Raw genomic sequence first — 20,125 nt, forward strand, 5'->3', positions numbered from 1 at the left:
TCTTTTCCCACGTTCTTTTCATCACTGTTTTCTTTTGCAATCAAATCCTAAATTATCACCTAAATCATTCCAACTGACTACTACCAAAATCTCTTCAGACCAAAACAACCCACCTCACGTCCCCGTGCCCCCGCGCCGCGCCAAGTGTTCAAACTTAGGCCCAATGCGAAACCCATATGTACATTGATCGTGCAATACTTCACAGGTGCGATCATACCAGCACTAATGCACTGGATCCCATCAGAACTCCGCAGTTAAGCGTGCTTGGGCGAGAGTAGTACTAGGATGGGTGACCTCCTGGGAAGTCCTCGTGTTGCACCTCTTTTTTACGTTATTTTCTTTTCCTACGTTCTTTTCATCACTGTTTTCTTTTGCAATCAAATCCTAAATTATCACCTAAATCATTCCAACTGACTACTACCAAAATCTCTTCAGACCAAAACAACCCACCTCACGTCCCCGTGCCCCCGCGCCGCGCCAAGTGTTCAAACTTAGGCCCAATGCGAAACCCATATGTACATTGATCGTGCAATACTTCACAGGTGCGATCATACCAGCACTAATGCACCGGATCCCATCAGAACGTCGCAGTTAAGCGTGCTTGGGCGAGAGTAGTACTAGGATGGGTGACCTCCTGGGAAGTCCTCGTGTTGCACCTCTTTTTTACGTTATTTTCTTTTCCCACGTTCTTTTCATCACTGTTTTCTTTTGCAATCAAATCCTAAATTATCACCTAAATCATTCCAACTGACTACTACCAAAATCTCTTCAGACCAAAACAACCCACCTCACGTCCCCGTGCCCCCGCGCCGCGCCAAGTGTTCAAACTTAGGCCCAATGCGAAACCCATATGTACATTGATCGTGCAATACTTCACAGGTGCGATCATACCAGCACTAATGCACCGGATCCCATCAGAACTCCGCAGTTAAGCGTGCTTGGGCGAGAGTAGTACTAGGATGGGTGACCTCCTGGGAAGTCCTCGTGTTGCACCTCTTTTTTACGTTATTTTCTTTTCCCAAGTTCTTTTCATCACTGTTTTCTTTTGCAATCAAATCCTAAATTATCACCTAAATCATTCCAACTGACTACTACCAAAATCTCTTCAGACCAAAACAACCCACCTCACGTCCCCGTGCCCCCGCGCCGCGCCAAGTGTTCAAACTTAGGCCCAATGCGAAACCCATATGTACATTGATCGTGCAATACTTCACAGGTGCGATCATACCAGCACTAATGCACCGGATCCCATCAGAACTCCGCAGTTAAGCGTGCTTGGGCGAGAGTAGTACTAGGATGGGTGACCTCTTGGGAAGTCCTCGTGTTGCACCTCTTTTTTACGTTATTTTCTTTTCCTACGTTCTTTTCATCACTGTTTTCTTTTGCAATCAAATCCTAAATTATCACCTAAATCATTCCAACTGACTACTACCAAAATCTCTTCAGACCAAAACAACCCACCTCACGCCCCCGCGCCGCGCCAAGTGTTCAAACTTAGGCCCAATGCGAAACCCATATGTACATTGATCGTGCAATACTTCACAGGTGCGATCATACCAGCACTAATGCACTGGATCCCATCAGAACTCCGCAGTTAAGCGTGCTTGGGCGAGAGTAGTACTAGGATGGGTGACCTCCTGGGAAGTCCTCGTGTTGCACCTCTTTTTTACGTTATTTTCTTTTCCTACGTTCTTTTCATCACTGTTTTCTTTTGCAATCAAATCCTAAATTATCACCTAAATCATTCCAACTGACTACTACCAAAATCTCTTCAGACCAAAACAACCCACCTCACGTCCCCGTGCCCCCGCGCCGCGCCAAGTGTTCAAACTTAGGCCCAATGCGAAACCCATATGTACATTGATCGTGCAATACTTCACAGGTGCGATCATACCAGCACTAATGCACCGGATCCCATCAGAACTCCGCAGTTAAGCGTGCTTGGGCGAGAGTAGTACTAGGATGGGTGACCTCCTGGGAAGTCCTCGTGTTGCACCTCTTTTTTACGTTATTTTCTTTTCCTACGTTCTTTTCATCACTGTTTTCTTTTGCAATCAAATCCTAAATTATCACCTAAATCATTCCAACTGACTACTACCAAAATCTCTTCAGACCAAAACAACCCACCTCACGCCCCCGCGCCGCGCCAAGTGTTCAAACTTAGGCCCAATGCGAAACCCATATGTACATTGATCGTGCAATACTTCACAGGTGCGATCATACCAGCACTAATGCACCGGATCCCATCAGAACTCCGCAGTTAAGCGTGCTTGGGCGAGAGTAGTACTAGGATGGGTGACCTCCTGGGAAGTCCTCGTGTTGCACCTCTTTTTTACGTTATTTTCTTTTCCCACGTTCTTTTCATCACTGTTTTCTTTTGCAATCAAATCCTAAATTATCACCTAAATCATTCCAACTGACTACTACCAAAATCTCTTCAGACCAAAACAACCCATCTCACGTCCCCGTGCCCCCGCGCCGCGCCAAGTGTTCAAACTTAGGCCCAATGCGAAACCCATATGTACATTGATCGTGCAATACTTCACAGGTGCGATCATACCAGCACTAATGCACCGGATCCCATCAGAACTCCGCAGTTAAGCGTGCTTGGGCGAGAGTAGTACTAGGATGGGTGACCTCCTGGGAAGTCCTCGTGTTGCACCTCTTTTTTACGTTATTTTCTTTTCCTACGTTCTTTTCATCACTGTTTTCTTTTGCAATCAAATCCTAAATTATCACCTAAATCATTCCAACTGACTACTACCAAAATCTCTTCAGACCAAAACAACCCACCTCACGCCCCCGCGCCGCGCCAAGTGTTCAAACTTAGGCCCAATGCGAAACCCATATGTACATTGATCGTGCAATACTTCACAGGTGCGATCATACCAGCACTAATGCACCGGATCCCATCAGAACTCCGCAGTTAAGCGTGCTTGGGCGAGAGTAGTACTAGGATGGGTGACCTCCTGGGAAGTCCTCGTGTTACACCTCTTTTTTACGTTATTTTCTTTTCCCACGTTCTTTTCATCACTGTTTTCTTTTGCAATCAAATCCTAAATTATCACCTAAATCATTCCAACTGACTACTACCAAAATCTCTTCAGACCAAAACAACCCACCTCACGTCCCCGTGCCCCCGCGCCGCGCCAAGTGTTCAAACTTAGGCCCAATGCGAAACCCATATGTACATTGATCGTGCAATACTTCACAGGTGCGATCATACCAGCACTAATGCACCGGATCCCATCAGAACTCCGCAGTTAAGCGTGCTTGGGCGAGAGTAGTACTAAGATGGGTGACCTCCTGGGAAGTCCTCGTGTTGCACCTCTTTTTTACGTTATTTTCTTTTCCTACGTTCTTTTCATCACTGTTTTCTTTTGCAATCAAATCCTAAATTATCACCTAAATCATTCCAACTGACTACTACCAAAATCTCTTCAGACCAAAACAACCCACCTCACGTCCCCGTGCCCCCGCGCCGCGCCAAGTGTTCAAACTTAGGCCCAATGCGAAACCCATATGTACATTGATCGTGCAATACTTCACAGGTGCGATCATACCAGCACTAATGCACCGGATCCCATCAGAACGTCGCAGTTAAGCGTGCTTGGGCGAGAGTAGTACTAGGATGGGTGACCTCCTGGGAAGTCCTCGTGTTGCACCTCTTTTTTACGTTATTTTCTTTTCCTACGTTCTTTTCATCACTGTTTTCTTTTGCAATCAAATCCTAAATTATCACCTAAATCATTCCAACTGACTACTACCAAAATCTCTTCAGACCAAAACAACCCACCTCACGCCCCCGCGCCGCGCCAAGTGTTCAAACTTAGGCCCAATGCGAAACCCATATGTACATTGATCGTGCAATACTTCACAGGTGCGATCATACCAGCACTAACGCACTGGATCCCATCAGAACTCCGCAGTTAAGCGTGCTTGGGCGAGAGTAGTACTAGGATGGGTGACCTCCTGGGAAGTCCTCGTGTTGCACCTCTTTTTTACGTTATTTTCTTTTCCTACGTTCTTTTCATCACTGTTTTCTTTTGCAATCAAATCCTAAATTATCACCTAAATCATTCCAACTGACTACTACCAAAATCTCTTCAGACCAAAACAACCCACCTCACGTCCCCGTGCCCCCGCGCCGCGCCAAGTGTTCAAACTTAGGCCCAATGCGAAACCCATATGTACATTGATCGTGCAATACTTCACAGGTGCGATCATACCAGCACTAATGCACCGGATCCCATCAGAACTCCGCAGTTAAGCGTGCTTGGGCGAGAGTAGTACTAAGATGGGTGACCTCCTGGGAAGTCCTCGTGTTGCACCTCTTTTTTACGTTATTTTCTTTTCCTACGTTCTTTTCATCACTGTTTTCTTTTGCAATCAAATCCTAAATTATCACCTAAATCATTCCAACTGACTACTACCAAAATCTCTTCAGACCAAAACAACCCACCTCACGTCCCCGTGCCCCCGCGCCGCGCCAAGTGTTCAAACTTAGGCCCAATGCGAAACCCATATGTACATTGATCGTGCAATACTTCACAGGTGCGATCATACCAGCACTAATGCACCGGATCCCATCAGAACGTCGCAGTTAAGCGTGCTTGGGCGAGAGTAGTACTAGGATGGGTGACCTCCTGGGAAGTCCTCGTGTTGCACCTCTTTTTTACGTTATTTTCTTTTCCTACGTTCTTTTCATCACTGTTTTCTTTTGCAATCAAATCCTAAATTATCACCTAAATCATTCCAACTGACTACTACCAAAATCTCTTCAGACCAAAACAACCCACCTCACGTCCCCGTGCCCCCGCGCCGCGCCAAGTGTTCAAACTTAGGCCCAATGCGAAACCCATATGTACATTGATCGTGCAATACTTCACAGGTGCGATCATACCAGCACTAATGCACCGGATCCCATCAGAACTCCGCAGTTAAGCGTGCTTGGGCGAGAGTAGTACTAGGATGGGTGACCTCTTGGGAAGTCCTCGTGTTGCACCTCTTTTTTACGTTATTTTCTTTTCCTACGTTCTTTTCATCACTGTTTTCTTTTGCAATCAAATCCTAAATTATCACCTAAATCATTCCAACTGACTACTACCAAAATCTCTTCAGACCAAAACAACCCACCTCACGCCCCCGCGCCGCGCCAAGTGTTCAAACTTAGGCCCAATGCGAAACCCATATGTACATTGATCGTGCAATACTTCACAGGTGCGATCATACCAGCACTAATGCACTGGATCCCATCAGAACTCCGCAGTTAAGCGTGCTTGGGCGAGAGTAGTACTAGGATGGGTGACCTCCTGGGAAGTCCTCGTGTTGCACCTCTTTTTTACGTTATTTTCTTTTCCTACGTTCTTTTCATCACTGTTTTCTTTTGCAATCAAATCCTAAATTATCACCTAAATCATTCCAACTGACTACTACCAAAATCTCTTCAGACCAAAACAACCCACCTCACGTCCCCGTGCCCCCGCGCCGCGCCAAGTGTTCAAACTTAGGCCCAATGCGAAACCCATATGTACATTGATCGTGCAATACTTCACAGGTGCGATCATACCAGCACTAATGCACCGGATCCCATCAGAACTCCGCAGTTAAGCGTGCTTGGGCGAGAGTAGTACTAGGATGGGTGACCTCCTGGGAAGTCCTCGTGTTGCACCTCTTTTTTACGTTATTTTCTTTTCCTACGTTCTTTTCATCACTGTTTTCTTTTGCAATCAAATCCTAAATTATCACCTAAATCATTCCAACTGACTACTACCAAAATCTCTTCAGACCAAAACAACCCACCTCACGCCCCCGCGCCGCGCCAAGTGTTCAAACTTAGGCCCAATGCGAAACCCATATGTACATTGATCGTGCAATACTTCACAGGTGCGATCATACCAGCACTAATGCACCGGATCCCATCAGAACTCCGCAGTTAAGCGTGCTTGGGCGAGAGTAGTACTAGGATGGGTGACCTCCTGGGAAGTCCTCGTGTTGCACCTCTTTTTTACGTTATTTTCTTTTCCCACGTTCTTTTCATCACTGTTTTCTTTTGCAATCAAATCCTAAATTATCACCTAAATCATTCCAACTGACTACTACCAAAATCTCTTCAGACCAAAACAACCCATCTCACGTCCCCGTGCCCCCGCGCCGCGCCAAGTGTTCAAACTTAGGCCCAATGCGAAACCCATATGTACATTGATCGTGCAATACTTCACAGGTGCGATCATACCAGCACTAATGCACCGGATCCCATCAGAACTCCGCAGTTAAGCGTGCTTGGGCGAGAGTAGTACTAGGATGGGTGACCTCCTGGGAAGTCCTCGTGTTGCACCTCTTTTTTACGTTATTTTCTTTTCCTACGTTCTTTTCATCACTGTTTTCTTTTGCAATCAAATCCTAAATTATCACCTAAATCATTCCAACTGACTACTACCAAAATCTCTTCAGACCAAAACAACCCACCTCACGCCCCCGCGCCGCGCCAAGTGTTCAAACTTAGGCCCAATGCGAAACCCATATGTACATTGATCGTGCAATACTTCACAGGTGCGATCATACCAGCACTAATGCACCGGATCCCATCAGAACTCCGCAGTTAAGCGTGCTTGGGCGAGAGTAGTACTAGGATGGGTGACCTCCTGGGAAGTCCTCGTGTTACACCTCTTTTTTACGTTATTTTCTTTTCCCACGTTCTTTTCATCACTGTTTTCTTTTGCAATCAAATCCTAAATTATCACCTAAATCATTCCAACTGACTACTACCAAAATCTCTTCAGACCAAAACAACCCACCTCACGTCCCCGTGCCCCCGCGCCGCGCCAAGTGTTCAAACTTAGGCCCAATGCGAAACCCATATGTACATTGATCGTGCAATACTTCACAGGTGCGATCATACCAGCACTAATGCACCGGATCCCATCAGAACTCCGCAGTTAAGCGTGCTTGGGCGAGAGTAGTACTAAGATGGGTGACCTCCTGGGAAGTCCTCGTGTTGCACCTCTTTTTTACGTTATTTTCTTTTCCTACGTTCTTTTCATCACTGTTTTCTTTTGCAATCAAATCCTAAATTATCACCTAAATCATTCCAACTGACTACTACCAAAATCTCTTCAGACCAAAACAACCCACCTCACGTCCCCGTGCCCCCGCGCCGCGCCAAGTGTTCAAACTTAGGCCCAATGCGAAACCCATATGTACATTGATCGTGCAATACTTCACAGGTGCGATCATACCAGCACTAATGCACCGGATCCCATCAGAACGTCGCAGTTAAGCGTGCTTGGGCGAGAGTAGTACTAGGATGGGTGACCTCCTGGGAAGTCCTCGTGTTGCACCTCTTTTTTACGTTATTTTCTTTTCCTACGTTCTTTTCATCACTGTTTTCTTTTGCAATCAAATCCTAAATTATCACCTAAATCATTCCAACTGACTACTACCAAAATCTCTTCAGACCAAAACAACCCACCTCACGCCCCCGCGCCGCGCCAAGTGTTCAAACTTAGGCCCAATGCGAAACCCATATGTACATTGATCGTGCAATACTTCACAGGTGCGATCATACCAGCACTAACGCACTGGATCCCATCAGAACTCCGCAGTTAAGCGTGCTTGGGCGAGAGTAGTACTAGGATGGGTGACCTCCTGGGAAGTCCTCGTGTTGCACCTCTTTTTTACGTTATTTTCTTTTCCTACGTTCTTTTCATCACTGTTTTCTTTTGCAATCAAATCCTAAATTATCACCTAAATCATTCCAACTGACTACTACCAAAATCTCTTCAGACCAAAACAACCCACCTCACGTCCCCGTGCCCCCGCGCCGCGCCAAGTGTTCAAACTTAGGCCCAATGCGAAACCCATATGTACATTGATCGTGCAATACTTCACAGGTGCGATCATACCAGCACTAATGCACCGGATCCCATCAGAACTCCGCAGTTAAGCGTGCTTGGGCGAGAGTAGTACTAAGATGGGTGACCTCCTGGGAAGTCCTCGTGTTGCACCTCTTTTTTACGTTATTTTCTTTTCCTACGTTCTTTTCATCACTGTTTTCTTTTGCAATCAAATCCTAAATTATCACCTAAATCATTCCAACTGTCTACTACCAAAATCTCTTCAGACCAAAACAACCCACCTCACGTCCCCGTGCCCCCGCGCCGCGCCAAGTGTTCAAACTTAGGCCCAATGCGAAACCCATATGTACATTGATCGTGCAATACTTCACAGGTGCGATCATACCAGCACTAATGCACCGGATCCCATCAGAACGTCGCAGTTAAGCGTGCTTGGGCGAGAGTAGTACTAGGATGGGTGACCTCCTGGGAAGTCCTCGTGTTGCACCTCTTTTTTACGTTATTTTCTTTTCCTACGTTCTTTTCATCACTGTTTTCTTTTGCAATCAAATCCTAAATTATCACCTAAATCATTCCAACTGACTACTACCAAAATCTCTTCAGACCAAAACAACCCACCTCACGCCCCCGCGCCGCGCCAAGTGTTCAAACTTAGGCCCAATGCGAAACCCATATGTACATTGATCGTGCAATACTTCACAGGTGCGATCATACCAGCACTAATGCACTGGATCCCATCAGAACTCCGCAGTTAAGCGTGCTTGGGCGAGAGTAGTACTAGGATGGGTGACCTCCTGGGAAGTCCTCGTGTTGCACCTCTTTTTTACGTTATTTTCTTTTCCTACGTTCTTTTCATCACTGTTTTCTTTTGCAATCAAATCCTAAATTATCACCTAAATCATTCCAACTGACTACTACCAAAATCTCTTCAGACCAAAACAACCCACCTCACGTCCCCGTGCCCCCGCGCCGCGCCAAGTGTTCAAACTTAGGCCCAATGCGAAACCCATATGTACATTGATCGTGCAATACTTCACAGGTGCGATCATACCAGCACTAATGCACCGGATCCCATCAGAACTCCGCAGTTAAGCGTGCTTGGGCGAGAGTAGTACTAGGATGGGTGACCTCCTGGGAAGTCCTCGTGTTGCACCTCTTTTTTACGTTATTTTCTTTTCCTACGTTCTTTTCATCACTGTTTTCTTTTGCAATCAAATCCTAAATTATCACCTAAATCATTCCAACTGACTACTACCAAAATCTCTTCAGACCAAAACAACCCACCTCACGTCCCCGTGCCCCCGCGCCGCGCCAAGTGTTCAAACTTAGGCCCAATGCGAAACCCATATGTACATTGATCGTGCAATACTTCACAGGTGCGATCATACCAGCACTAATGCACCGGATCCCATCAGAACTCCGCAGTTAAGCGTGCTTGGGCGAGAGTAGTACTAGGATGGGTGACCTCCTGGGAAGTCCTCGTGTTGCACCTCTTTTTTACGTTATTTTCTTTTCCTACGTTCTTTTCATCACTGTTTTCTTTTGCAATCAAATCCTAAATTATCACCTAAATCATTCCAACTGACTACTACCAAAATCTCTTCAGACCAAAACAACCCACCTCACGCCCCCGCGCCGCGCCAAGTGTTCAAACTTAGGCCCAATGCGAAACCCATATGTACATTGATCGTGCAATACTTCACAGGTGCGATCATACCAGCACTAATGCACCGGATCCCATCAGAACTCCGCAGTTAAGCGTGCTTGGGCGAGAGTAGTACTAAGATGGGTGACCTCCTGGGAAGTCCTCGTGTTGCACCTCTTTTTTACGTTATTTTCTTTTCCTACGTTCTTTTCATCACTGTTTTCTTTTGCAATCAAATCCTAAATTATCACCTAAATCATTCCAACTGACTACTACCAAAATCTCTTCAGACCAAAACAACCCACCTCACGTCCCCGTGCCCCCGCGCCGCGCCAAGTGTTCAAACTTAGGCCCAATGCGAAACCCATATGTACATTGATCGTGCAATACTTCACAGGTGCGATCATACCAGCACTAATGCACCGGATCCCATCAGAACTCCGCAGTTAAGCGTGCTTGGGCGAGAGTAGTACTAAGATGGGTGACCTCCTGGGAAGTCCTCGTGTTGCACCTCTTTTTTACGTTATTTTCTTTTCCTACGTTCTTTTCATCACTGTTTTCTTTTGCAATCAAATCCTAAATTATCACCTAAATCATTCCAACTGACTACTACCAAAATCTCTTCAGACCAAAACAACCCACCTCACGTCCCCGTGCCCCCGCGCCGCGCCAAGTGTTCAAACTTAGGCCCAATGCGAAACCCATATGTACATTGATCGTGCAATACTTCACAGGTGCGATCATACCAGCACTAATGCACCGGATCCCATCAGAACTTCGCAGTTAAGCATGCTTGGGCGAGAGTAGTACTAGGATGGGTGACCTCCTGGGAAGTCCTCGTGTTGCACCTCTTTTTTACGTTATTTTCTTTTCCTACGTTCTTTTCATCACTGTTTTCTTTTGCAATCAAATCCTAAATTATCACCTAAATCATTCCAACTGACTACTACCAAAATCTCTTCAGACCAAAACAACCCACCTCACGTCCCCGTGCCCCCGCGCCGCGCCAAGTGTTCAAACTTAGGCCCAATGCGAAACCCATATGTACAATGATCGTGCAATACTTCACAGGTGCGATCATACCAGCACTAATGCACCGGATCCCATCAGAACTCCGCAGTTAAGCGTGCTTGGGCGAGAGTAGTACTAGGATGGGTGACCTCCTGGGAAGTCCTCGTGTTGCACCTCTTTTTTACGTTATTTTCTTTTCCCACGTTCTTTTCATCACTGTTTTCTTTTGCAATCAAATCCTAAATTATCACCTAAATCATTCCAACTGACTACTACCAAAATCTCTTCAGACCAAAACAACCCACCTCACGTCCCCGTGCCCCCGCGCCGCGCCAAGTGTTCAAACTTAGGCCCAATGCGAAACCCATATGTACATTGATCGTGCAATACTTCACAGGTGCGATCATACCAGCACTAATGCACCGGATCCCATCAGAACTCCGCAGTTAAGCGTGCTTGGGCGAGAGTAGTACTAGGATGGGTGACCTCCTGGGAAGTCCTCGTGTTGCACCTCTTTTTTACGTTATTTTCTTTTCCCAAGTTCTTTTCATCACTGTTTTCTTTTGCAATCAAATCCTAAATTATCACCTAAATCATTCCAACTGACTACTACCAAAATCTCTTCAGACCAAAACAACCCACCTCACGTCCCCGTGCCCCCGCGCCGCGCCAAGTGTTCAAACTTAGGCCCAATGCGAAACCCATATGTACATTGATCGTGCAATACTTCACAGGTGCGATCATACCAGCACTAATGCACCGGATCCCATCAGAACTCCGCAGTTAAGCGTGCTTGGGCGAGAGTAGTACTAGGATGGGTGACCTCCTGGGAAGTCCTCGTGTTGCACCTCTTTTTTACGTTATTTTCTTTTCCTACGTTCTTTTCATCACTGTTTTCTTTTGCAATCAAATCCTAAATTATCACCTAAATCATTCCAACTGACTACTACCAAAATCTCTTCAGACCAAAACAACCCACCTCACGCCCCCGCGCCGCGCCAAGTGTTCAAACTTAGGCCCAATGCGAAACCCATATGTACATTGATCGTGCAATACTTCACAGGTGCGATCATACCAGCACTAATGCACTGGATCCCATCAGAACTCCGCAGTTAAGCGTGCTTGGGCGAGAGTAGTACTAGGATGGGTGACCTCCTGGGAAGTCCTCGTGTTGCACCTCTTTTTTACGTTATTTTCTTTTCCTACGTTCTTTTCATCACTGTTTTCTTTTGCAATCAAATCCTAAATTATCACCTAAATCATTCCAACTGACTACTACCAAAATCTCTTCAGACCAAAACAACCCACCTCACGTCCCCGTGCCCCCGCGCCGCGCCAAGTGTTCAAACTTAGGCCCAATGCGAAACCCATATGTACATTGATCGTGCAATACTTCACAGGTGCGATCATACCAGCACTAATGCACCGGATCCCATCAGAACTCCGCAGTTAAGCGTGCTTGGGCGAGAGTAGTACTAGGATGGGTGACCTCCTGGGAAGTCCTCGTGTTGCACCTCTTTTTTACGTTATTTTCTTTTCCCACGTTCTTTTCATCACTGTTTTCTTTTGCAATCAAATCCTAAATTATCACCTAAATCATTCCAACTGACTACTACCAAAATCTCTTCAGACCAAAACAACCCACCTCACGTCCCCGTGCCCCCGCGCCGCGCCAAGTGTTCAAACTTAGGCCCAATGCGAAACCCATATGTACATTGATCGTGCAATACTTCACAGGTGCGATCATACCAGCACTAATGCACCGGATCCCATCAGAACTCCGCAGTTAAGCGTGCTTGGGCGAGAGTAGTACTAGGATGGGTGACCTCTTCCTGGGAAGTCCTCGTGTTGCACCTCTTTTTTACGTTATTTTCTTTTCCTACGTTCTTTTCATCACTGTTTTCTTTTGCAATCAAATCCTAAATTATCACCTAAATCATTCCAACTGACTACTACCAAAATCTCTTCAGACCAAAACAACCCACCTCACGTCCCCGTGCCCCCGCGCCGCGCCAAGTGTTCAAACTTAGGCCCAATGCGAAACCCATATGTACATTGATCGTGCAATACTTCACAGGTGCGATCATACCAGCACTAATGCACCGGATCCCATCAGAACTCCGCAGTTAAGCGTGCTTGGGCGAGAGTAGTACTAGGATGGGTGACCTCCTGGGAAGTCCTCGTGTTGCACCTCTTTTTTAGGTTATTTTCTTTTCCTACGTTCTTTTCATCACTGTTTTCTTTTGCAATCAAATCCTAAATTATCACCTAAATCATTCCAACTGACTACTACCAAAATCTCTTCAGACCAAAACAACCCACCTCACGTCCCCGTGCCCCCGCGCCGCGCCAAGTGTTCAAACTTAGGCCCAATGCGAAACCCATATGTACATTGATCGTGCAATACTTCACAGGTGCGATCATACCAGCACTAATGCACCGGATCCCATCAGAACTCCGCAGTTAAGCGTGCTTGGGCGAGAGTAGTACTAGGATGGGTGACCTCCTGGGAAGTCCTCGTGTTGCACCTCTTTTTTAGGTTATTTTCTTTTCCTACGTTCTTTTCATCACTGTTTTCTTTTGCAATCAAATCCTAAATTATCACCTAAATCATTCCAACTGACTACTACCAAAATCTCTTCAGACCAAAACAACCCACCTCACGTCCCCGTGCCCCCGCGCCGCGCCAAGTGTTCAAACTTAGGCCCAATGCGAAACCCATATGTACATTGATCGTGCAATACTTCACAGGTGCGATCATACCAGCACTAATGCACCGGATCCCATCAGAACTCCGCAGTTAAGCGTGCTTGGGCGAGAGTAGTACTAGGATGGGTGACCTCCTGGGAAGTCCTCGTGTTGCACCTCTTTTTTACGTTATTTTCTTTTCCTACGTTCTTTTCATCACTGTTTTCTTTTGCAATCAAATCCTAAATTATCACCTAAATCATTCCAACTGACTACTACCAAAATCTCTTCAGACCAAAACAACCCACCTCACGTCCCCGTGCCCCCGCGCCGCGCCAAGTGTTCAAACTTAGGCCCAATGCGAAACCCATATGTACATTGATCGTGCAATACTTCACAGGTGCGATCATACCAGCACTAATGCACTGGATCCCATCAGAACTCCGCAGTTAAGCGTGCTTGGGCGAGAGTAGTACTAGGATGGGTGACCTCCTGGGAAGTCCTCGTGTTGCACCTCTTTTTTACGTTATTTTCTTTTCCTACGTTCTTTTCATCACTGTTTTCTTTTGCAATCAAATCCTAAATTATCACCTAAATCATTCCAACTGACTACTACCAAAATCTCTTCAGACCAAAACAACCCACCTCACGCCCCCGCGCCGCGCCAAGTGTTCAAACTTAGGCCCAATGCGAAACCCATATGTAAATTGATCGTGCAATACTTCACAGGTGCGATCATACCAGCACTAATGCACTGGATCCCATCAGAACTCCGCAGTTAAGCGTGCTTGGGCGAGAGTAGTACTAGGATGGGTGACCTCCTGGGAAGTCCTCGTGTTGCACCTCTTTTTTACGTTATTTTCTTTTCCTACGTTCTTTTCATCACTGTTTTCTTTTGCAATCAAATCCTAAATTATCACCTAAATCATTCCAACTGACTACTACCAAAATCTCTTCAGACCAAAACAACCCACCTCACGTCCCCGTGCCCCCGCGCCGCGCCAAGTGTTCAAACTTAGGCCCAATGCGAAACCCATATGTACATTGATCGTGCAATACTTCACAGGTGCGATCATACCAGCACTAATGCACCGGATCCCATCAGAACTCCGCAGTTAAGCGTGCTTGGGCGAGAGTAGTACTAGGATGGGTGACCTCCTGGGAAGTCCTCGTGTTGCACCTCTTTTTTACGTTATTTTCTTTTCCCACGTTCTTTTCATCACTGTTTTCTTTTGCAATCAAATCCTAAATTATCACCTAAATCATTCCAACTGACTACTACCAAAATCTCTTCAGACCAAAACAACCCACCTCACGTCCCCGTGCCCCCGCGCCGCGCCAAGTGTTCAAACTTAGGCCCAATGCGAAACCCATATGTACATTGATCGTGCAATACTTCACAGGTGCGATCATACCAGCACTAATGCACCGGATCCCATCAGAACTCCGCAGTTAAGCGTGCTTGGGCGAGAGTAGTACTAGGATGGGTGACCTCTTCCTGGGAAGTCCTCGTGTTGCACCTCTTTTTTACGTTATTTTCTTTTCCTACGTTCTTTTCATCACTGTTTTCTTTTGCAATCAAATCCTAAATTATCACCTAAATCATTCCAACTGACTACTACCAAAATCTCTTCAGACCAAAACAACCCACCTCACGTCCCCGTGCCCCCGCGCCGCGCCAAGTGTTCAAACTTAGGCCCAATGCGAAACCCATATGTACATTGATCGTGCAATACTTCACAGGTGCGATCATACCAGCACTAATGCACCGGATCCCATCAGAACTCCGCAGTTAAGCGTGCTTGGGCGAGAGTAGTACTAGGATGGGTGACCTCCTGGGAAGTCCTCGTGTTGCACCTCTTTTTTAGGTTATTTTCTTTTCCTACGTTCTTTTCATCACTGTTTTCTTTTGCAATCAAATCCTAAATTATCACCTAAATCATTCCAACTGACTACTACCAAAATCTCTTCAGACCAAAACAACCCACCTCACGTCCCCGTGCCCCCGCGCCGCGCCAAGTGTTCAAACTTAGGCCCAATGCGAAACCCATATGTACATTGATCGTGCAATACTTCACAGGTGCGATCATACCAGCACTAATGCACCGGATCCCATCAGAACTCCGCAGTTAAGCGTGCTTGGGCGAGAGTAGTACTAGGATGGGTGACCTCCTGGGAAGTCCTCGTGTTGCACCTCTTTTTTACGTTATTTTCTTTTCCTACGTTCTTTTCATCACTGTTTTCTTTTGCAATCAAATCCTAAATTATCACCTAAATCATTCCAACTGACTACTACCAAAATCTCTTCAGACCAAAACAACCCACCTCACGTCCCCGTGCCCCCGCGCCGCGCCAAGTGTTCAAACTTAGGCCCAATGCGAAACCCATATGTACATTGATCGTGCAATACTTCACAGGTGCGATCATACCAGCACTAATGCACTGGATCCCATCAGAACTCCGCAGTTAAGCGTGCTTGGGCGAGAGTAGTACTAGGATGGGTGACCTCCTGGGAAGTCCTCGTGTTGCACCTCTTTTTTACGTTATTTTCTTTTCCTACGTTCTTTTCATCACTGTTTTCTTTTGCAATCAAATCCTAAATTATCACCTAAATCATTCCAACTGACTACTACCAAAATCTCTTCAGACCAAAACAACCCACCTCACGTCCCCGTGCCCCCGCGCCGCGCCAAGTGTTCAAACTTAGGCCCAATGCGAAACCCATATGTACATTGATCGTGCAATACTTCACAGGTGCGATCATACCAGCACTAATGCACCGGATCCCATCAGAACTCCGCAGTTAAGCGTGCTTGGGCGAGAGTAGTACTAGGATGGGTGACCTCCTGGGAAGTCCTCGTGTTGCACCTCTTTTTTACGTTATTTTCTTTTCCCACGTTCTTTTCATCACTGTTTTCTTTTGCAATCAAATCCTAAATTATCACCTAAATCATTCCAACTGACTACTACCAAAATCTCTTCAGACCAAAACAACCCACCTCACGTCCCCGTGCCCCCGCGCCGCGCCAAGTGTTCAAACTTAGGCCCAATGCGAAACCCATATGTACATTGATCGTGCAATACTTCACAGGTGCGATCATACCAGCACTAATGCACCGGATCCCATCAGAACTCCGCAGTTAAGCGTGCTTGGGCGAGAGTAGTACTAGGATGGGTGACCTCCTGGGAAGTCCTCGTGTTGCACCTCTTTTTTACGTTATTTTCTTTTCCTACGTTCTTTTCATCACTGTTTTCTTTTGCAATCAAATCCTAAATTATCACCTAAATCATTCCAACTGACTACTACCAAAATCTCTTCAGACCAAAACAACCCACCTCACGTCCCCGTGCCCCCGCGCCGCGCCAAGTGTTCAAACTTAGGCCCAATGCGAAACCCATATGTACATTGATCGTGCAATACTTCACAGGTGCGATCATACCAGCACTAATGCACCGGATCCCATCAGAACTCCGCAGTTAAGCGTGCTTGGGCGAGAGTAGTACTAGGATGGGTGACCTCCTGGGAAGTCCTCGTGTTGCACCTCTTTTTTACGTTATTTTCTTTTCCTACGTTCTTTTCATCACTGTTTTCTTTTGCAATCAAATCCTAAATTATCACCTAAATCATTCCAACTGACTACTACCAAAATCTCTTCAGACCAAAACAACCCACCTCACGCCCCCGCGCCGCGCCAAGTGTTCAAACTTAGGCCCAATGCGAAACCCATATGTACATTGATCGTGCAATACTTCACAGGTGCGATCATACCAGCACTAATGCACCGGATCCCATCAGAACTCCGCAGTTAAGCGTGCTTGGGCGAGAGTAGTACTAGGATGGGTGACCTCCTGGGAAGTCCTCGTGTTGCACCTCTTTTTTACGTTATTTTCTTTTCCTACGTTCTTTTCATCACTGTTTTCTTTTGCAATCAAATCCTAAATTATCACCTAAATCATTCCAACGGACTACTACCAAAATCTCTTCAGACCAAAACAACCCACCTCACGTCCCCGTGCCCCCGCGCCGCGCCAAGTGTTCAAACTTAGGCCCAATGCGAAACCCATATGTACATTGATCGTGCAATACTTCACAGGTGCGATCATACCAGCACTAATGCACCGGATCCCATCAGAACTCCGCAGTTAAGCGTGCTTGGGCGAGAGTAGTACTAGGATGGGTGACCTCCTGGGAAGTCCTCGTGTTGCACCTCTTTTTTACGTTATTTTCTTTTCCTACGTTCTTTTCATCACTGTTTTCTTTTGCAATCAAATCCTAAATTATCACCTAAATCATTCCAACTGACTACTACCAAAATCTCTTCAGACCAAAACAACCCACCTCACGCCCCCGCGCCGCGCCAAGTGTTCAAACTTAGGCCCAATGCGAAACCCATATGTACATTGATCGTGCAATACTTCACAGGTGCGATCATACCAGCACTAATGCACCGGATCCCATCAGAACTCCGCAGTTAAGCGTGCTTGGGCGAGAGTAGTACTAAGATGGGTGACCTCCTGGGAAGTCCTCGTGTTGCACCTCTTTTTTACGTTATTTTCTTTTCCTACGTTCTTTTCATCACTGTTTTCTTTTGCAATCAAATCCTAAATTATCACCTAAATCATTCCAACTGACTACTACCAAAATCTCTTCAGACCAAAACAACCCACCTCACGTCCCCGTGCCCCCGCGCCGCGCCAAGTGTTCAAACTTAGGCCCAATGCGAAACCCATATGTACATTGATCGTGCAATACTTCACAGGTGCGATCATACCAGCACTAATGCACCGGATCCCATCAGAACTCCGCAGTTAAGCGTGCTTGGGCGAGAGTAGTACTAAGATGGGTGACCTCCTGGGAAGTCCTCGTGTTGCACCTCTTTTTTACGTTATTTTCTTTTCCTACGTTCTTTTCATCACTGTTTTCTTTTGCAATCAAATCCTAAATTATCACCTAAATCATTCCAACTGACTACTACCAAAATCTCTTCAGACCAAAACAACCCACCTCACGTCCCCGTGCCCCCGCGCCGCGCCAAGTGTTCAAACTTAGGCCCAATGCGAAACCCATATGTACATTGATCGTGCAATACTTCACAGGTGCGATCATACCAGCACTAATGCACCGGATCCCATCAGAACTTCGCAGTTAAGCATGCTTGGGCGAGAGTAGTACTAGGATGGGTGACCTCCTGGGAAGTCCTCGTGTTGCACCTCTTTTTTACGTTATTTTCTTTTCCTACGTTCTTTTCATCACTGTTTTCTTTTGCAATCAAATCCTAAATTATCACCTAAATCATTCCAACTGACTACTACCAAAATCTCTTCAGACCAAAACAACCCACCTCACGTCCCCGTGCCCCCGCGCCGCGCCAAGTGTTCAAACTTAGGCCCAATGCGAAACCCATATGTACAATGATCGTGCAATACTTCACAGGTGCGATCATACCAGCACTAATGCACCGGATCCCATCAGAACTCCGCAGTTAAGCGTGCTTGGGCGAGAGTAGTACTAGGATGGGTGACCTCCTGGGAAGTCCTCGTGTTGCACCTCTTTTTTACGTTATTTTCTTTTCCCACGTTCTTTTCATCACTGTTTTCTTTTGCAATCAAATCCTAAATTATCACCTAAATCATTCCAACTGACTACTACCAAAATCTCTTCAGACCAAAACAACCCACCTCACGTCCCCGTGCCCCCGCGCCGCGCCAAGTGTTCAAACTTAGGCCCAATGCGAAACCCATATGTACATTGATCGTGCAATACTTCACAGGTGCGATCATACCAGCACTAATGCACCGGATCCCATCAGAACTCCGCAGTTAAGCGTGCTTGGGCGAGAGTAGTACTAGGATGGGTGACCTCCTGGGAAGTCCTCGTGTTGCACCTCTTTTTTACGTTATTTTCTTTTCCCAAGTTCTTTTCATCACTGTTTTCTTTTGCAATCAAATCCTAAATTATCACCTAAATCATTCCAACTGACTACTACCAAAATCTCTTCAGACCAAAACAACCCACCTCACGTCCCCGTGCCCCCGCGCCGCGCCAAGTGTTCAAACTTAGGCCCAATGCGAAACCCATATGTACATTGATCGTGCAATACTTCACAGGTGCGATCATACCAGCACTAATGCACCGGATCCCATCAGAACTCCGCAGTTAAGCGTGCTTGGGCGAGAGTAGTACTAGGATGGGTGACCTCCTGGGAAGTCCTCGTGTTGCACCTCTTTTTTACGTTATTTTCTTTTCCTACGTTCTTTTCATCACTGTTTTCTTTTGCAATCAAATCCTAAATTATCACCTAAATCATTCCAACTGACTACTACCAAAATCTCTTCAGACCAAAACAACCCACCTCACGCCCCCGCGCCGCGCCAAGTGTTCAAACTTAGGCCCAATGCGAAACCCATATGTAAATTGATCGTGCAATACTTCACAGGTGCGATCATACCAGCACTAATGCACTGGATCCCATCAGAACTCCGCAGTTAAGCGTGCTTGGGCGAGAGTAGTACTAGGATGGGTGACCTCCTGGGAAGTCCTCGTGTTGCACCTCTTTTTTACGTTATTTTCTTTTCCTACGTTCTTTTCATCACTGTTTTCTTTTGCAATCAAATCCTAAATTATCACCTAAATCATTCCAACTGACTACTACCAAAATCTCTTCAGACCAAAACAACCCACCTCACGCCCCCGCGCCGCGCCAAGTGTTCAAACTTAGGCCCAATGCGAAACCCATATGTAAATTGATCGTGCAATACTTCACAGGTGCGATCATACCAGCACTAATGCACTGGATCCCATCAGAACTCCGCAGTTAAGCGTGCTTGGGCGAGAGTAGTACTAGGATGGGTGACCTCCTGGGAAGTCCTCGTGTTGCACCTCTTTTTTACGTTATTTTCTTTTCCTACGTTCTTTTCATCACTG

The 20,125-nt window shown here is 46.3% G+C and overlaps 60 non-coding genes across 60 annotated transcripts; all 60 read left to right on the plus strand.

Annotated features, from left to right (window-relative positions):
- The first annotated feature begins 203 nt into the window (after positions 1-203).
- LOC146879110 (5S ribosomal RNA) lies at positions 204-322 on the plus strand. Its single transcript, XR_014989006.1, has one exon. It is a non-coding gene; the product is annotated as a 5S ribosomal RNA (ribosomal RNA).
- Positions 323-540: 218 nt separating this feature from the next.
- On the plus strand, positions 541-659 carry LOC146879111 (5S ribosomal RNA). The gene has a single exon (XR_014989135.1). It is a non-coding gene; the product is annotated as a 5S ribosomal RNA (ribosomal RNA).
- Positions 660-877: 218 nt separating this feature from the next.
- Positions 878-996, plus strand: LOC146879112 (5S ribosomal RNA). The gene has a single exon (XR_014988888.1). It is a non-coding gene; the product is annotated as a 5S ribosomal RNA (ribosomal RNA).
- Positions 997-1,214: 218 nt separating this feature from the next.
- Positions 1,215-1,333, plus strand: LOC146879113 (5S ribosomal RNA). Its single transcript, XR_014988942.1, has one exon. It is a non-coding gene; the product is annotated as a 5S ribosomal RNA (ribosomal RNA).
- Positions 1,334-1,543: 210 nt separating this feature from the next.
- On the plus strand, positions 1,544-1,662 carry LOC146879114 (5S ribosomal RNA). Its single transcript, XR_014989007.1, has one exon. It is a non-coding gene; the product is annotated as a 5S ribosomal RNA (ribosomal RNA).
- Positions 1,663-1,880: 218 nt separating this feature from the next.
- On the plus strand, positions 1,881-1,999 carry LOC146879115 (5S ribosomal RNA). Its single transcript, XR_014988889.1, has one exon. It is a non-coding gene; the product is annotated as a 5S ribosomal RNA (ribosomal RNA).
- Positions 2,000-2,209: 210 nt separating this feature from the next.
- LOC146879116 (5S ribosomal RNA) lies at positions 2,210-2,328 on the plus strand. Its single transcript, XR_014988891.1, has one exon. It is a non-coding gene; the product is annotated as a 5S ribosomal RNA (ribosomal RNA).
- A 218-nt stretch (positions 2,329-2,546) lies between these two features.
- On the plus strand, positions 2,547-2,665 carry LOC146879117 (5S ribosomal RNA). Its single transcript, XR_014988892.1, has one exon. It is a non-coding gene; the product is annotated as a 5S ribosomal RNA (ribosomal RNA).
- A 210-nt stretch (positions 2,666-2,875) lies between these two features.
- Positions 2,876-2,994, plus strand: LOC146879118 (5S ribosomal RNA). Its single transcript, XR_014989055.1, has one exon. It is a non-coding gene; the product is annotated as a 5S ribosomal RNA (ribosomal RNA).
- Positions 2,995-3,212: 218 nt separating this feature from the next.
- LOC146879119 (5S ribosomal RNA) lies at positions 3,213-3,331 on the plus strand. The gene has a single exon (XR_014988951.1). It is a non-coding gene; the product is annotated as a 5S ribosomal RNA (ribosomal RNA).
- Positions 3,332-3,549: 218 nt separating this feature from the next.
- LOC146879120 (5S ribosomal RNA) lies at positions 3,550-3,668 on the plus strand. Its single transcript, XR_014989136.1, has one exon. It is a non-coding gene; the product is annotated as a 5S ribosomal RNA (ribosomal RNA).
- A 210-nt stretch (positions 3,669-3,878) lies between these two features.
- LOC146879121 (5S ribosomal RNA) lies at positions 3,879-3,997 on the plus strand. Its single transcript, XR_014989022.1, has one exon. It is a non-coding gene; the product is annotated as a 5S ribosomal RNA (ribosomal RNA).
- Positions 3,998-4,215: 218 nt separating this feature from the next.
- On the plus strand, positions 4,216-4,334 carry LOC146879122 (5S ribosomal RNA). The gene has a single exon (XR_014988952.1). It is a non-coding gene; the product is annotated as a 5S ribosomal RNA (ribosomal RNA).
- A 218-nt stretch (positions 4,335-4,552) lies between these two features.
- On the plus strand, positions 4,553-4,671 carry LOC146879123 (5S ribosomal RNA). Its single transcript, XR_014989137.1, has one exon. It is a non-coding gene; the product is annotated as a 5S ribosomal RNA (ribosomal RNA).
- A 218-nt stretch (positions 4,672-4,889) lies between these two features.
- On the plus strand, positions 4,890-5,008 carry LOC146879124 (5S ribosomal RNA). Its single transcript, XR_014988944.1, has one exon. It is a non-coding gene; the product is annotated as a 5S ribosomal RNA (ribosomal RNA).
- A 210-nt stretch (positions 5,009-5,218) lies between these two features.
- LOC146879125 (5S ribosomal RNA) lies at positions 5,219-5,337 on the plus strand. Its single transcript, XR_014989008.1, has one exon. It is a non-coding gene; the product is annotated as a 5S ribosomal RNA (ribosomal RNA).
- Positions 5,338-5,555: 218 nt separating this feature from the next.
- Positions 5,556-5,674, plus strand: LOC146879126 (5S ribosomal RNA). Its single transcript, XR_014988893.1, has one exon. It is a non-coding gene; the product is annotated as a 5S ribosomal RNA (ribosomal RNA).
- A 210-nt stretch (positions 5,675-5,884) lies between these two features.
- Positions 5,885-6,003, plus strand: LOC146879127 (5S ribosomal RNA). Its single transcript, XR_014988894.1, has one exon. It is a non-coding gene; the product is annotated as a 5S ribosomal RNA (ribosomal RNA).
- A 218-nt stretch (positions 6,004-6,221) lies between these two features.
- On the plus strand, positions 6,222-6,340 carry LOC146879128 (5S ribosomal RNA). Its single transcript, XR_014988895.1, has one exon. It is a non-coding gene; the product is annotated as a 5S ribosomal RNA (ribosomal RNA).
- Positions 6,341-6,550: 210 nt separating this feature from the next.
- Positions 6,551-6,669, plus strand: LOC146879129 (5S ribosomal RNA). Its single transcript, XR_014989056.1, has one exon. It is a non-coding gene; the product is annotated as a 5S ribosomal RNA (ribosomal RNA).
- A 218-nt stretch (positions 6,670-6,887) lies between these two features.
- LOC146879130 (5S ribosomal RNA) lies at positions 6,888-7,006 on the plus strand. The gene has a single exon (XR_014988953.1). It is a non-coding gene; the product is annotated as a 5S ribosomal RNA (ribosomal RNA).
- A 218-nt stretch (positions 7,007-7,224) lies between these two features.
- Positions 7,225-7,343, plus strand: LOC146879131 (5S ribosomal RNA). The gene has a single exon (XR_014989138.1). It is a non-coding gene; the product is annotated as a 5S ribosomal RNA (ribosomal RNA).
- A 210-nt stretch (positions 7,344-7,553) lies between these two features.
- LOC146879132 (5S ribosomal RNA) lies at positions 7,554-7,672 on the plus strand. Its single transcript, XR_014989023.1, has one exon. It is a non-coding gene; the product is annotated as a 5S ribosomal RNA (ribosomal RNA).
- A 218-nt stretch (positions 7,673-7,890) lies between these two features.
- Positions 7,891-8,009, plus strand: LOC146879133 (5S ribosomal RNA). The gene has a single exon (XR_014988954.1). It is a non-coding gene; the product is annotated as a 5S ribosomal RNA (ribosomal RNA).
- Positions 8,010-8,227: 218 nt separating this feature from the next.
- On the plus strand, positions 8,228-8,346 carry LOC146879134 (5S ribosomal RNA). Its single transcript, XR_014989140.1, has one exon. It is a non-coding gene; the product is annotated as a 5S ribosomal RNA (ribosomal RNA).
- Positions 8,347-8,556: 210 nt separating this feature from the next.
- Positions 8,557-8,675, plus strand: LOC146879135 (5S ribosomal RNA). The gene has a single exon (XR_014989009.1). It is a non-coding gene; the product is annotated as a 5S ribosomal RNA (ribosomal RNA).
- Positions 8,676-8,893: 218 nt separating this feature from the next.
- LOC146879136 (5S ribosomal RNA) lies at positions 8,894-9,012 on the plus strand. The gene has a single exon (XR_014988896.1). It is a non-coding gene; the product is annotated as a 5S ribosomal RNA (ribosomal RNA).
- A 218-nt stretch (positions 9,013-9,230) lies between these two features.
- On the plus strand, positions 9,231-9,349 carry LOC146879137 (5S ribosomal RNA). The gene has a single exon (XR_014988897.1). It is a non-coding gene; the product is annotated as a 5S ribosomal RNA (ribosomal RNA).
- Positions 9,350-9,559: 210 nt separating this feature from the next.
- LOC146879138 (5S ribosomal RNA) lies at positions 9,560-9,678 on the plus strand. The gene has a single exon (XR_014988955.1). It is a non-coding gene; the product is annotated as a 5S ribosomal RNA (ribosomal RNA).
- Positions 9,679-9,896: 218 nt separating this feature from the next.
- LOC146879139 (5S ribosomal RNA) lies at positions 9,897-10,015 on the plus strand. Its single transcript, XR_014988956.1, has one exon. It is a non-coding gene; the product is annotated as a 5S ribosomal RNA (ribosomal RNA).
- A 218-nt stretch (positions 10,016-10,233) lies between these two features.
- Positions 10,234-10,352, plus strand: LOC146879140 (5S ribosomal RNA). The gene has a single exon (XR_014989121.1). It is a non-coding gene; the product is annotated as a 5S ribosomal RNA (ribosomal RNA).
- A 218-nt stretch (positions 10,353-10,570) lies between these two features.
- LOC146879141 (5S ribosomal RNA) lies at positions 10,571-10,689 on the plus strand. The gene has a single exon (XR_014988898.1). It is a non-coding gene; the product is annotated as a 5S ribosomal RNA (ribosomal RNA).
- Positions 10,690-10,907: 218 nt separating this feature from the next.
- LOC146879142 (5S ribosomal RNA) lies at positions 10,908-11,026 on the plus strand. Its single transcript, XR_014988899.1, has one exon. It is a non-coding gene; the product is annotated as a 5S ribosomal RNA (ribosomal RNA).
- Positions 11,027-11,244: 218 nt separating this feature from the next.
- Positions 11,245-11,363, plus strand: LOC146879143 (5S ribosomal RNA). Its single transcript, XR_014988900.1, has one exon. It is a non-coding gene; the product is annotated as a 5S ribosomal RNA (ribosomal RNA).
- Positions 11,364-11,573: 210 nt separating this feature from the next.
- Positions 11,574-11,692, plus strand: LOC146879144 (5S ribosomal RNA). The gene has a single exon (XR_014989010.1). It is a non-coding gene; the product is annotated as a 5S ribosomal RNA (ribosomal RNA).
- Positions 11,693-11,910: 218 nt separating this feature from the next.
- Positions 11,911-12,029, plus strand: LOC146879145 (5S ribosomal RNA). Its single transcript, XR_014988902.1, has one exon. It is a non-coding gene; the product is annotated as a 5S ribosomal RNA (ribosomal RNA).
- Positions 12,030-12,247: 218 nt separating this feature from the next.
- LOC146879146 (5S ribosomal RNA) lies at positions 12,248-12,369 on the plus strand. The gene has a single exon (XR_014989145.1). It is a non-coding gene; the product is annotated as a 5S ribosomal RNA (ribosomal RNA).
- Positions 12,370-12,587: 218 nt separating this feature from the next.
- On the plus strand, positions 12,588-12,706 carry LOC146879147 (5S ribosomal RNA). Its single transcript, XR_014988903.1, has one exon. It is a non-coding gene; the product is annotated as a 5S ribosomal RNA (ribosomal RNA).
- A 218-nt stretch (positions 12,707-12,924) lies between these two features.
- Positions 12,925-13,043, plus strand: LOC146879148 (5S ribosomal RNA). The gene has a single exon (XR_014988904.1). It is a non-coding gene; the product is annotated as a 5S ribosomal RNA (ribosomal RNA).
- Positions 13,044-13,261: 218 nt separating this feature from the next.
- Positions 13,262-13,380, plus strand: LOC146879149 (5S ribosomal RNA). Its single transcript, XR_014988905.1, has one exon. It is a non-coding gene; the product is annotated as a 5S ribosomal RNA (ribosomal RNA).
- A 218-nt stretch (positions 13,381-13,598) lies between these two features.
- LOC146879150 (5S ribosomal RNA) lies at positions 13,599-13,717 on the plus strand. The gene has a single exon (XR_014989011.1). It is a non-coding gene; the product is annotated as a 5S ribosomal RNA (ribosomal RNA).
- Positions 13,718-13,927: 210 nt separating this feature from the next.
- On the plus strand, positions 13,928-14,046 carry LOC146879151 (5S ribosomal RNA). The gene has a single exon (XR_014989012.1). It is a non-coding gene; the product is annotated as a 5S ribosomal RNA (ribosomal RNA).
- A 218-nt stretch (positions 14,047-14,264) lies between these two features.
- On the plus strand, positions 14,265-14,383 carry LOC146879152 (5S ribosomal RNA). Its single transcript, XR_014988906.1, has one exon. It is a non-coding gene; the product is annotated as a 5S ribosomal RNA (ribosomal RNA).
- A 218-nt stretch (positions 14,384-14,601) lies between these two features.
- Positions 14,602-14,723, plus strand: LOC146879153 (5S ribosomal RNA). Its single transcript, XR_014989146.1, has one exon. It is a non-coding gene; the product is annotated as a 5S ribosomal RNA (ribosomal RNA).
- Positions 14,724-14,941: 218 nt separating this feature from the next.
- Positions 14,942-15,060, plus strand: LOC146879154 (5S ribosomal RNA). The gene has a single exon (XR_014988908.1). It is a non-coding gene; the product is annotated as a 5S ribosomal RNA (ribosomal RNA).
- A 218-nt stretch (positions 15,061-15,278) lies between these two features.
- Positions 15,279-15,397, plus strand: LOC146879155 (5S ribosomal RNA). Its single transcript, XR_014988909.1, has one exon. It is a non-coding gene; the product is annotated as a 5S ribosomal RNA (ribosomal RNA).
- Positions 15,398-15,615: 218 nt separating this feature from the next.
- Positions 15,616-15,734, plus strand: LOC146879156 (5S ribosomal RNA). Its single transcript, XR_014989013.1, has one exon. It is a non-coding gene; the product is annotated as a 5S ribosomal RNA (ribosomal RNA).
- Positions 15,735-15,952: 218 nt separating this feature from the next.
- On the plus strand, positions 15,953-16,071 carry LOC146879157 (5S ribosomal RNA). The gene has a single exon (XR_014988910.1). It is a non-coding gene; the product is annotated as a 5S ribosomal RNA (ribosomal RNA).
- Positions 16,072-16,289: 218 nt separating this feature from the next.
- Positions 16,290-16,408, plus strand: LOC146879158 (5S ribosomal RNA). Its single transcript, XR_014988911.1, has one exon. It is a non-coding gene; the product is annotated as a 5S ribosomal RNA (ribosomal RNA).
- Positions 16,409-16,626: 218 nt separating this feature from the next.
- Positions 16,627-16,745, plus strand: LOC146879159 (5S ribosomal RNA). The gene has a single exon (XR_014988912.1). It is a non-coding gene; the product is annotated as a 5S ribosomal RNA (ribosomal RNA).
- A 210-nt stretch (positions 16,746-16,955) lies between these two features.
- LOC146879160 (5S ribosomal RNA) lies at positions 16,956-17,074 on the plus strand. The gene has a single exon (XR_014988914.1). It is a non-coding gene; the product is annotated as a 5S ribosomal RNA (ribosomal RNA).
- A 218-nt stretch (positions 17,075-17,292) lies between these two features.
- LOC146879161 (5S ribosomal RNA) lies at positions 17,293-17,411 on the plus strand. Its single transcript, XR_014988915.1, has one exon. It is a non-coding gene; the product is annotated as a 5S ribosomal RNA (ribosomal RNA).
- Positions 17,412-17,621: 210 nt separating this feature from the next.
- LOC146879162 (5S ribosomal RNA) lies at positions 17,622-17,740 on the plus strand. The gene has a single exon (XR_014988957.1). It is a non-coding gene; the product is annotated as a 5S ribosomal RNA (ribosomal RNA).
- A 218-nt stretch (positions 17,741-17,958) lies between these two features.
- On the plus strand, positions 17,959-18,077 carry LOC146879163 (5S ribosomal RNA). The gene has a single exon (XR_014988959.1). It is a non-coding gene; the product is annotated as a 5S ribosomal RNA (ribosomal RNA).
- A 218-nt stretch (positions 18,078-18,295) lies between these two features.
- On the plus strand, positions 18,296-18,414 carry LOC146879164 (5S ribosomal RNA). Its single transcript, XR_014989122.1, has one exon. It is a non-coding gene; the product is annotated as a 5S ribosomal RNA (ribosomal RNA).
- Positions 18,415-18,632: 218 nt separating this feature from the next.
- Positions 18,633-18,751, plus strand: LOC146879165 (5S ribosomal RNA). The gene has a single exon (XR_014988916.1). It is a non-coding gene; the product is annotated as a 5S ribosomal RNA (ribosomal RNA).
- Positions 18,752-18,969: 218 nt separating this feature from the next.
- LOC146879166 (5S ribosomal RNA) lies at positions 18,970-19,088 on the plus strand. Its single transcript, XR_014988917.1, has one exon. It is a non-coding gene; the product is annotated as a 5S ribosomal RNA (ribosomal RNA).
- A 218-nt stretch (positions 19,089-19,306) lies between these two features.
- LOC146879167 (5S ribosomal RNA) lies at positions 19,307-19,425 on the plus strand. Its single transcript, XR_014988918.1, has one exon. It is a non-coding gene; the product is annotated as a 5S ribosomal RNA (ribosomal RNA).
- A 210-nt stretch (positions 19,426-19,635) lies between these two features.
- LOC146879168 (5S ribosomal RNA) lies at positions 19,636-19,754 on the plus strand. The gene has a single exon (XR_014989014.1). It is a non-coding gene; the product is annotated as a 5S ribosomal RNA (ribosomal RNA).
- Positions 19,755-19,964: 210 nt separating this feature from the next.
- Positions 19,965-20,083, plus strand: LOC146879169 (5S ribosomal RNA). Its single transcript, XR_014989016.1, has one exon. It is a non-coding gene; the product is annotated as a 5S ribosomal RNA (ribosomal RNA).
- Positions 20,084-20,125: the final 42 nt, after the last annotated feature.

Source organism: Vigna unguiculata, unplaced genomic scaffold (assembly GCF_037176805.1).
Source record: "Vigna unguiculata cultivar grain cowpea cultivar isolate G323 ecotype 2 unplaced genomic scaffold, ASM3717680v1 ptg000026l_ERROPOS8192196, whole genome shotgun sequence".
Classification (NCBI taxonomy): Eukaryota; Viridiplantae; Streptophyta; class Magnoliopsida; order Fabales; family Fabaceae; genus Vigna; species Vigna unguiculata.